The following is a 9998-nucleotide window of genomic DNA, read 5'->3' as shown; positions in this document are numbered from 1 at the left end:
AAAATATCCTATTTAGGGAATAGAAGGAATTAAAACTGCCTGAGAAAGAGGAGGTCAAGACCAGTCCCCAAAGCACACATCTACCTGCTTAAGAAAGACAAGATGCAGACTTTTCAACGTATTCAATGGCGTCAGAAATCAGATCAATGACAGAGGAGTTTCAGTGGAAAAGTAGGAGGAGTTGGGAATCAGGGACAAGGAGTCAAATCTTGAATGTCCCTTACAGAAGATGCTACCAGAGAGGAAGATGGAAAATGTCATCGGGAGCCTGTCATTTTACAACAGGTGGTTGCATTTGGAGTCTGTCCAATGGGACCTTGAAAGGAACCTCCCTGCAGGATTACAATTCCAAACCAAGCAGGTTCTGACCATAGCAGGGAATGGAGAACTGAGGCTGTGTTGTGTCTTCAGATCTGGACCTACGAAGACAAGTCATCTCTGTGAGAATGGAAGGAGCCAGCAGTTCAGGGTAAGCAGTGCTGATAGCACGAGCCAAGCCTCAAAGACACAGGGCAGCTCCTCATCCAGCACAGAGCCAAGGCCTTAGCAGAGTGTTCACAGACACCACAGAGGGACTTGGAATTGTGCTTCTTTCCTGACCACAAGGGCTCCACTGCTGACCTTCAATTCTGGTGGATCATTACATATAGGAAAAGAAGATGACAGGAAAGCCTGCCATCACCTGTGAGCTGTGATTCCTCTTGGAGGCTCCCTCTGGAACTAACAGGAAGGAAGCATGTCCCCCAGTGATCAGGTCAATGCAGCCTATCCTCTAAGGCCAAGGGGGCTGAGAAGCTAAAGAAAAAGGCTGAAAAACGCAGTTTCTCAGAAAAATTTTAAAAAAGTAATAATAGGGATGTAGAAACAGAAATAATGTATCAGTTGGCCTCAAGGTGGTGGGTCCTTGCACCACCTTCCAGAAAATATCCTTTATTGATTGATTTATTTATTTTTGGAGACAGGGTCTTGCTCTGTTACTCAGGCTGGAGTGCAGTGGTGTGATCCTGGCCCACTGCAACCTCAACCCGCTGGGCTCAAGCAATCCTCCCATTTCAGCCATCTGAATGGCTGGGACTACAAGTACATGCCACCATGCCTGGCTAATTTTTGTATTTTTAGTAGAGAAGGCTACCAAACCTAGGCTGGTCTCGAACTCCTGGGCTCAAGTGACCCACCTGCCTCAGCCTCCCCAAGTATTGGGATTACAGGCATGAGCCACCGCCCCCAGCCTCAGAAAGTATCCCTGATGTAGCAAGGTTTTGGGTTATAATATGTTCAGTTGAAAGCTGCAAGAACTCTTAGACTGTCTTGCAAAAACTTGTAACCACTGTGGAGGTTAGATATGCATCTTTATGAGGGGTTATCTATGTAGGATTATCTATGATATGGGCATGTTTCAAGATCTTGCTGCAAAAGACCTTGTGCCGAACACGTTGGTATGCAGGAGTCAAACACTGGTCCTCATGGTGGTTTTGCTTCAAGATGGCATCACACTGGCCATGGAATAGGTTGTTTTCCTACAATGCAGAAGCACACATAGGGGCTGTACCTTCCTAGCTACTGCTTGCCAGGAGGGCAAGAAAAGACCAAGGAGTCATCAGCTTCCACTTTTCCTAGTTGCAAGAGATCCTAAGACCCTACGCTGCAGGAGAATCACACCTACAGAAGAGTCTCCTCGGACAGGATCCTCCCTGCTCCAGTGGCCTCTGCAGCATCCCTGGACAAGCAGCAGCAAGCAGATGCCAGATGCTCCATCTGTCTGGACTGCCTGAGAGACCCAGTGACCACTGATTGCAGGCACTACATCTGAGACGCCTGCATCCAGCAGTGCTAGTAAGGTCTACAGAACACCTCTCGCTGTCCTGTCTGCCTCCACCACTGTCCTGACAAGAACCTCAGGAGGAACTTCCAGTTATGCCACATGACCGATATTGCTCAGCAGCTTCTCACCACTGCAAGGCGCAAGAGGAAACTGCAGGGAGAGGAGCCCGTGTGCAGGAAGCACAGTCAGATGTGGCCCTGTTCTGTGAGAAGGATCCTGAACTACTGTGTCCCCAGTGCAGGGTCTCCCCCAACCACTGAGATCATCCCCTGATGCCCATTGAACAAGCTGCAGCTAAGCACAGAAAGCTCAAGAGCTACGCTGAGGCTGGGCGCGGTGGCTCACGCCTGTAATCCCAGCACTTTGGGAGGTCGAGGCGGGCGGATCACGAGGTCAGGAGATCAAGACCACCCTGGCTAACACGGTGAAACCCCATCTCTACTAAAAATACAAAAAATTAGCAGGGCGTGGTGGTGGGTGCCTGTAGTCCCAGCTACTCGGGAGGCTGAGGTAGGAGGTAGGAGAATGGCGTGAACCCAGGAGGCAGAGATTGCAGTGAGCTGAGATGGTGCCATGGCACTCCAGCCTGGGTGACAGAGCAAGACTCTGTCTGGAAAAAAAAAAAAAAAAAAAAAAAAACACTACTTTGAACCCTTGGAAAAGCAAGTTGAAGATGCTGCCGTGGGGTGTGAAATGCACATCTCAGAATCTTTTGCGGTGACCAGGAAGGAGGAAAAGCAGAGGAGAAACTTATTTTCTGAATTGGAACAATATAAGCATTTCTCAAGAATGAAACAAGTTGCAATTCATGGCAGGCTACTAATTGAAAAGAAAAATTTAAAAAAAAAAAAAAACTAACTGAAACAAAAGCAGAAATTGAGACCATATTTTCACCTTAGAAAAATCTGCTTTGTGAAATAACACAGAAGTATTTGCAGGCGGACCTGGGGTTGCTGACGCGTTTTGAAAATGTCCACAGTAAGCATGAAAACCTGAAAATCCTTGCAGTGTTGTCATATGAATCAAACAATGAGATTTTCAGTGTCCCTCTCCAGCATTCAGGTGTGCAAAAAGTGACCAGCATGCTTGAGTCAAATTTGACAGTAGGTCCTAAAACTGCCTACCCTAAATTTATTAGCATGAAAAATAGAAAACGTATGAAATTTGAGATAGAGAAACCAAACTTTGGTCATAATATCAAACCATTTAGTTCTTACACAGTTGTGGCTCCTGAGAGGTTTAATACTGGCAGGTAGGCGTAAGAGGCACAGGTGTGTGGTCCTTCAGTGTGCGTAGACTCCCCAGAGATGCTCACACAGCACCATCCCCAAGAAAAAGATGGTCATTCCAGCAATGGAGTAATTGTTGGAGGATATGGGATGTAGCCCCATGTCAGCAGATTGGCCTTTCTCCAGACCACGAGTTGAGAGAGGTTTCATTTTATAATTTGCATGCTGGATTATATTTTTTGACTATTGCTGATATATTTACAGAAAAACGTGTGCTTTATTTCTGCATTGGACCTTCATAAAATCTCTTGCAATTACTGTAGTCAGTGATGGATAGTATTCTACCTGAAAAACTGTTTTATATCATATATTTTCTTCCAGTGTTCTTCAAGGGAATTTCTAATAAAGAATGTGACTCGGAAAAAAAAAAAAAAAAACCCTTCTAATCTAATACAGTATTTCCCTTACTTGAATCCTACAGAATGTTGGTGCTATTTTCCCTAAGCTGCTTATCAGATTCTGCTTTGTTTTATAGCTCATTTTATGCTTGTTTTTTTAATCTCCTTTCCCAACTGCCATCACTCTTACATCCCCCAACCACCCATGCACACCCATATATTTCAGGGATCAGGACATGCTCATTGTTTATCCTGCTTCTTAATACAGTGCCTTGTATGTGAGAGATGCTCAGTATTTAATTATTGGATTAAATTGAATTATTTATAAATCCGGGATACCAGTCTATGAACTAAGCAGTTGTCACCTTTATATAAAAATTGCATTGCTTGTAAGATTGGCAAAATTATCATTTTATAATTAGACGTGGGATGCACACATTGTTCTGGTAATGTTTGGTTGCCAGACTGCTTTCTGTGCTATAACTACCCTCAGACAGCTAATTCATTTCAATTATTGATGACAGCCATATCTTAGTAACCCATAAGCATGTGGAAAGAACTGAATAATTAAAACTTTCATTTTCAGTCCAAATGAGAATTTTCAAATGGGCAAACAAAGCATCTGGCCTTTTCTTCTTTTTCCCCCCACATTCAGTGGCATTACTTTCATTTTTTCCATCAGGTGATACTTAAGGAGCAGCTTTCTCTGCCATTGCTATTTAGTGTCTCTGTGGCTTTGATGCATTTTTTGAAGATGCTCTCAACCCAGGTTTATGATCAATGGGATCCTATTGCCCTGCTGCTCATGGTACACTCGGCTGTACTTTATAGGATGGTTCTCCCCAAAGAATCTTGCAAGTTCAAACCACACTGGGCTGGCTAATGGAAAATCTTCAAGACATTTCCTCCTACAAGATTGCTGGAAACATTTCTACCCCATCAGATTGTCAGTCTGGTTCCAAATAGGATATCCCTAAAACGTGTCATTATTGTGGCTGTTTTTTAAGACAATATTGGTTGTGTCACAGGTAGTGACTATCTGGGGCTGGTAGCATGGGAGGGAATAAGAATTTACCAAGACCGTTGTAGGTACAGAAAGGCAGATTTATTAGAGAAAGTAGGAAAGTATGTTGCAAGGAAGCAGTGGGCAGGCCAGCAAGAGAGGAGCTGACCGTAATGAGAGGAAGGGTTACTGGGGATTTTATAGGATGGTACTTGTGCTGTGTGCTGGAGAGGGCTTCATACAGCAATATTGCCAAAGTTACGGTGAGCTAACTTGCATTTCCCGATCAGCTGAGTGTCTGATGATAGCTGGGTACAGGAAGATTGTGAGTTATTTACCCAGGAGGGCCATGTGTCCTGAGCCATGAAGAAAGGCAAATTTATAGCTTATCTCCTTTTTCTTTCTGTTTTCCCCTGCTGCTGCCAGCCTGACTTCTTTTTCCTCATTAGGACTCCACAGGTTATATTCATGGGGAAACAGTAAACTGTTTGTGTGAGTTTTCTCAGCCCCACACACCTATCCCTGTTCAAGCCCAGTGAAATGTTCTGTATTTTGTAGCCTTTGACCAACCAGTTGCCAAGCAGCTATTGGACTGTCTCCCATTCCGGATACATAAGATGACTTCCTTCCATTAACTGAAACATTGATTTGAGACAATCACTTTGCAATTACATTGATCCCTTTAATGGGAAATTGTTGCATAAGGTTCCCAGATTTCAAATCTTACCCTGTTTTTGAATATTGACACTTTGTTTTTGTTTTTGTTTTTGAGACGGAGTCTCTCTCTGTCTCCCAGGCTGGAGTGCAGTGGCGCCATCTCGCCTCGCTGCAAGCTCCGCCTCCCAGGTTCAGGCCATTCTCCTGCCTCAGCCTCCTGAGTAGCTGGGACTACAGGCGCCCGTCACCTCGCCCGGCTAATTTTTTGTATTTTCAGTAGAGACGGGGTTTCACTGTGTTAGCCAGGATGGTCTCGATCTCCTGACTTTGTGATCTGCCCGCCTCGGCCTCCCAAAGTGCTGGAATTACAGGCGTGAGCCACCGCGCCCGGCCAGATATTGACACTTTCTAAAGCATTCCCATGTCAAGTTTGAAAGAGATGTTGGTTGGATATGTATTGAAAGGAGTCAGATGCACCACAGAAACACAAACATGGTACCATAGGCTCAACAGAGTAGTACTTTGGGTGTTTTGTGGGAGTTTAGCTCTAGAAATTAACAAAAGGATTAGACACGGATTCAGTTCATCTCAGTTGTATTTCTAGACTCAGGCCCATACTGTGAGGTTAGAATATCAATTTCTCAAACGATGTTGGAACACCTTGAGCAGCTGCTCCTCGCAAAGCACTATGGGGAGGGTATGGTAAATACGAAAAAGAAAAATATGACCAGTCTACAAGCAACAGGTGTCAATCAAGAGTACATTATGATACAGCACAAAGGTCAATGTCACCTTTATAAAATTCTAACTGAACGTTTTGCTTATGGAAGTCAGAATGGAAGTGCCTTGGAGTGTTCACACCTGATTCAAATTCATGGGAACAGCCATCGGAGAATGAGGTTGAGCATGACGGCAAACAAACTGTCAGTTAGTTACTCATGAAGCCAGAATGGAAAACGCAGTTTAGATGTGTGGTCAACGTTGTGCCTCCTATTTCCAGAATTGAACTTGCCAAAGTGGAAGGAGTCACAGCTGCAGATCTGCAGGTTGTGCATGTCCCCGCAGAGGGCAGGGACAAAACAATCAAAGACCAGGCTGCTCTTTCTTCCCCCATCCTCCCTCCCACCCCCGAGGAACACGTTCAGGGAAACAGGCTGCTCTAAAGAAGGAGAGCCAATGCTCTGCATGCTAAATTCATTCCTTAGTCTCACCAGGGAGGTTAATCTTGCTGCCACAGGAGGAGTAAGTCAGTGAGAAGTAGAAAGGAGGAGCAAGTTATGCTTTTTAATGCTTCCAAAACAGTAGAAGTACTTAATCTTTGGACCAAAGCCCTGGGCAAAGTAGAAACCCTAGGAGAGGGAGAGGGTGGATCTCAAAGTCATGATGGAGACAAGGAAGACCATGTTACAATGTGAATTGTGATTCAGTCATGACCCTGGATTGTATCTGGGACAGCCTTATTAACTATTTTCATTACAAGTGAAGATAACTTTACACCTCTGGTATCTTTCCATCAATAATCCTATAAAGCCTCTCTGCATTTGTTTTCCTAGCATCCAATGCTGAAAAATGGAAAACAGGTAGATGGGCAAGTTTCCTGCTTGAAATAAGAAAGAGAAGGAAGGGAAATCTGTTTGAGTCAGGCAGCAGCAGAGAATGGCAAGTGCATTTGTAATTTTCATATGCAGGGTGCAGCAGGCCACTGCATGTCCATGACCCTTTTCCTGGAGAGTGTAGGTGTGGCAGAAGGTATGGCAAAAGTGTGCCCTCCAGCTCTTGTGCCTCAGCGTAACTCCTGATGTCTGGTTGGTTATAATAATATTGCTGCTGTTAATAATTGCAAATGCTGTTACATTTGCAGACATTGTCCTAAGCGGATTATACATATATACATATATATTTATGTCCAGATATAAACGTCTGTATATGTACATATGTGTATATATACATATGTCTGTATACACACACACAATAAATTGTTTAATTATCCCAACAACCCTATGAATTTTATTACTACCCCACTTTACAGAAATGCTAAGGAATTTGTCAGTTACAAACACAAAAGATTAAGGGACTTGTCTGAAGTCAAGAAGGCTGGAGATCTGGAATTCAATCCTGAGTCCTTGCTCTAGCCGCTAAGACAGATAAAACTTTCTGGATGGACAGCAATTGCACTCAGGGTTGCAGGCTGGCCCAGTGGTCATCCCGACCAGAGGAGAAGTACTGTCTTCTTTCATCATTCTGCAATGTTTCTGGAACTTCACGGACAGGGAAGCTATGAGAACCAATGGTGCTGGGAATCTAGATGTCAGGTTTCCTTTCAAAAGGCTAGACCTGCCCTTGTTGCTTCCCACTGCTGTGGCGTAAGTGTGGGAAAAGCAGTGCTGCTAGGGAGGGCATTGTCGAGGTGGAGAAGTCCAGTGAGCAATGCTCTGAATCACAGAGGAATGAATCAGAAGCAACACACAGAAGTAAAAACATTTCTCTGGGGCAAGAGGAAAATCTCTCTTTTCTGAATATTTTTACAGCATTTCTCTACTTCAAGGTCTCTCCTAGACTCTGAAGACTAAATGTGTTTTATGAATTATAATCTACAAATGGAAACCCACTAAATTCCATCCACTTGTCCATGCCTCCCATTATTTGATGACTTGGCTGTAACGGAAAGTGGCCTGAGATTTATACTTTTTAAAATTTTCTTTTTCTAATTATTAAAAAAACAAAAAAACAAAAAAACTGAAGCCTACATCACCCAGACTTCCCCAGTCAGCTTCCCATCCAAGGGCTAACCAGGCCTGACCCTGCTTAGCTTCAGAGATCAGGCATGTTCAGCATAGTACGGCTGTAGGCAAATTTTCCATTAGGAAATATTTGTTCTACCCATTATTTCATCTTGTCCTAAATAAAAACAAGCTTAATGGGTAATATGCACATTTCTGTTAATATCCTGTGCACAAGTGGGATGGGGCGTTTATTTTACAAACCTGAAAGGGTTGCCCAGTATTTTGTCAAAAGAATGGATTCTTTGAGGGATTTGAAAAGGGAATCAAATACAACCCACTGAAACTGGAATGACCTCAACTTCCTCACTGCTCATTAAGAAGCTAAGAAGACAGAAAGCAGGAAGGCCAGGAGGAGCCTTGATGGCATTTTGGCATAATTTTCAACTGTCTTAAAAAAGTGTGATGAAGTTAAAGTACTGCAAGAAATAACTGATATGCGTTTCCAATTTGTTTCATCTCATTCACTCTCAGGCCCCATTCCTTTAAGAGGCCTCCCATTAATCTTCTCCAGTTACTGTGTTCAAAGTTTTATCTATTGATTTTCCTTTGCCTAGATAAAGCCAAGAATTGTTGTGTGAATTCCTTCTAGCTAGAATTCAAAGATGCCAAGTGAATAATTGTCCTTTAGAAAGTTTTTAGATCCTTATAAAAGATGAAGCATTGACTAAAGTGAAAGAGAGGAAGAAAGGAAAGGAGGGAAGGAAGGAAGAAAGAAACAAGGAAAGAAAGAATGAAGGGACATTATTCTGTGATCTTGCTAGTCGCTTCCCCTTTCGTCGTCTCAATGTTACCAGTAGAGGGTGTCCAGGTTGTTGGTGTTTTGAACAAAGAATTGGACAAAATGCACAAACAAAGCAATGAAAGAAAAACCACAGATTTATTGAAACAAAAGTATACTCCACAAAGTGGGAGCGGGCTCAAGCAAGCAGCTCAAGAGTGCTGGTTACAGAATTTTCTGGGGTGTAAATACCCTCTAGAGGTTTCCCATTGGTTATATGTTTACACCCTACATACATGAAGTAGTGGCCCACAACCAATCAGCAGCTAAAGGGAAGTTACAAAGTTACACCCTATGCAAATGTCTGATTGGTTGGGGAAGGTGACCAATCAGAGGCTGAAGTCACAAAGTTAGACCCCTATTCAAATGAAGACTAGGCTGCTGACCAGTGTGATTGGTTGTGGGAGGGGGCCAGTCAGAGGTACTTTCCATTTCTCTTGTGTGATACAGAGAAAAGGTGTTGGGGGTGGGGGGTTGGGGAGAAGGAGGGTTGGGAAGAAGAGGGAGTGGGAAGGAAGGGCAGTTGCAAAGAGAATAGCCTCTGATCCTTTTGTTACTTGGGTGTGGAGAGGTGGAGTTTTCCTTTTGATTCAAATCAGCCTTAGTTTCCCTTCCTCCTGACCCTATTCTGCTGCCTCATCAGTATCCCTAATTTTGAAATAAGGTAGAACTAACTGTTCTCTAAGATTCTAACATCCTCCCCTGTCTCTTCAATTAGTCATGTTCCTTCTGGCAGGCATTATGATTCCCATGTGGTAGACATAGAAAATAAGACATCAAGAAGTTAAGTGGTATAAACCACCCACTGTGGGAATGAAGGGGCGGGAGAGTACGGTCGTTTCTGAGCAGGAGGCTGCTTTCAGCTCCCAAGATTCGATTCTTGATTTTCTATCCCCCATAACAAAAATTTCACCTCAAGGGCAGAAACAAAATCAATTTAGAGCACCTAGTAATTAAATTTCCTGAAGTAACTCAGAATATAAATCAGCAGCTAACTGGATGCATGTGAGTTGCTCCCAGTTGCAAGTTCTTTGGTCTTTGTCAAGAAAATTAAAGAAATATTTGTTCACATTTCTATAAAATCATGGAAACAACAAACTGGGCATCTGTAAATGATAAATGAAGCTGTGCTTGAGCTAACTTGTATTAATCATTCTGAATTACAGCAAAGAATGGTGCTAATACCTCTCCTCTCTCCATTCTGATGACAACAGCATCCATCAGACACCCACACTGGTTTCTGCATTACCAGTAAAACCCACCAAACCAACTCTGTCTCCCTTTGTGCTGCCTCTCATGACCTAGCTAAAAATGGTTGCTTTTCCCCC

General features: G+C 43.3%; 1 protein-coding gene across 4 annotated transcripts in view; it reads left to right on the top strand.

Moving 5' to 3' along the window:
* PLD5 (phospholipase D family, member 5) overlaps window positions 1–9998 on the top strand; it is a 442862-nt gene that overhangs the window by 388313 nt on the left and 44551 nt on the right. The window lies entirely within an intron of this gene.

The sequence above is a fragment of the Colobus angolensis genome, unplaced genomic scaffold (genome assembly GCF_000951035.1).
Source record: "Colobus angolensis palliatus isolate OR3802 unplaced genomic scaffold, Cang.pa_1.0 Scaffold40, whole genome shotgun sequence".
Taxonomy (NCBI): domain Eukaryota; kingdom Metazoa; phylum Chordata; class Mammalia; order Primates; family Cercopithecidae; genus Colobus; species Colobus angolensis.
The sequence above is the reverse complement of the archived record's forward strand: the minus strand, read 5'-3'. Positions and strand labels throughout refer to the sequence as shown.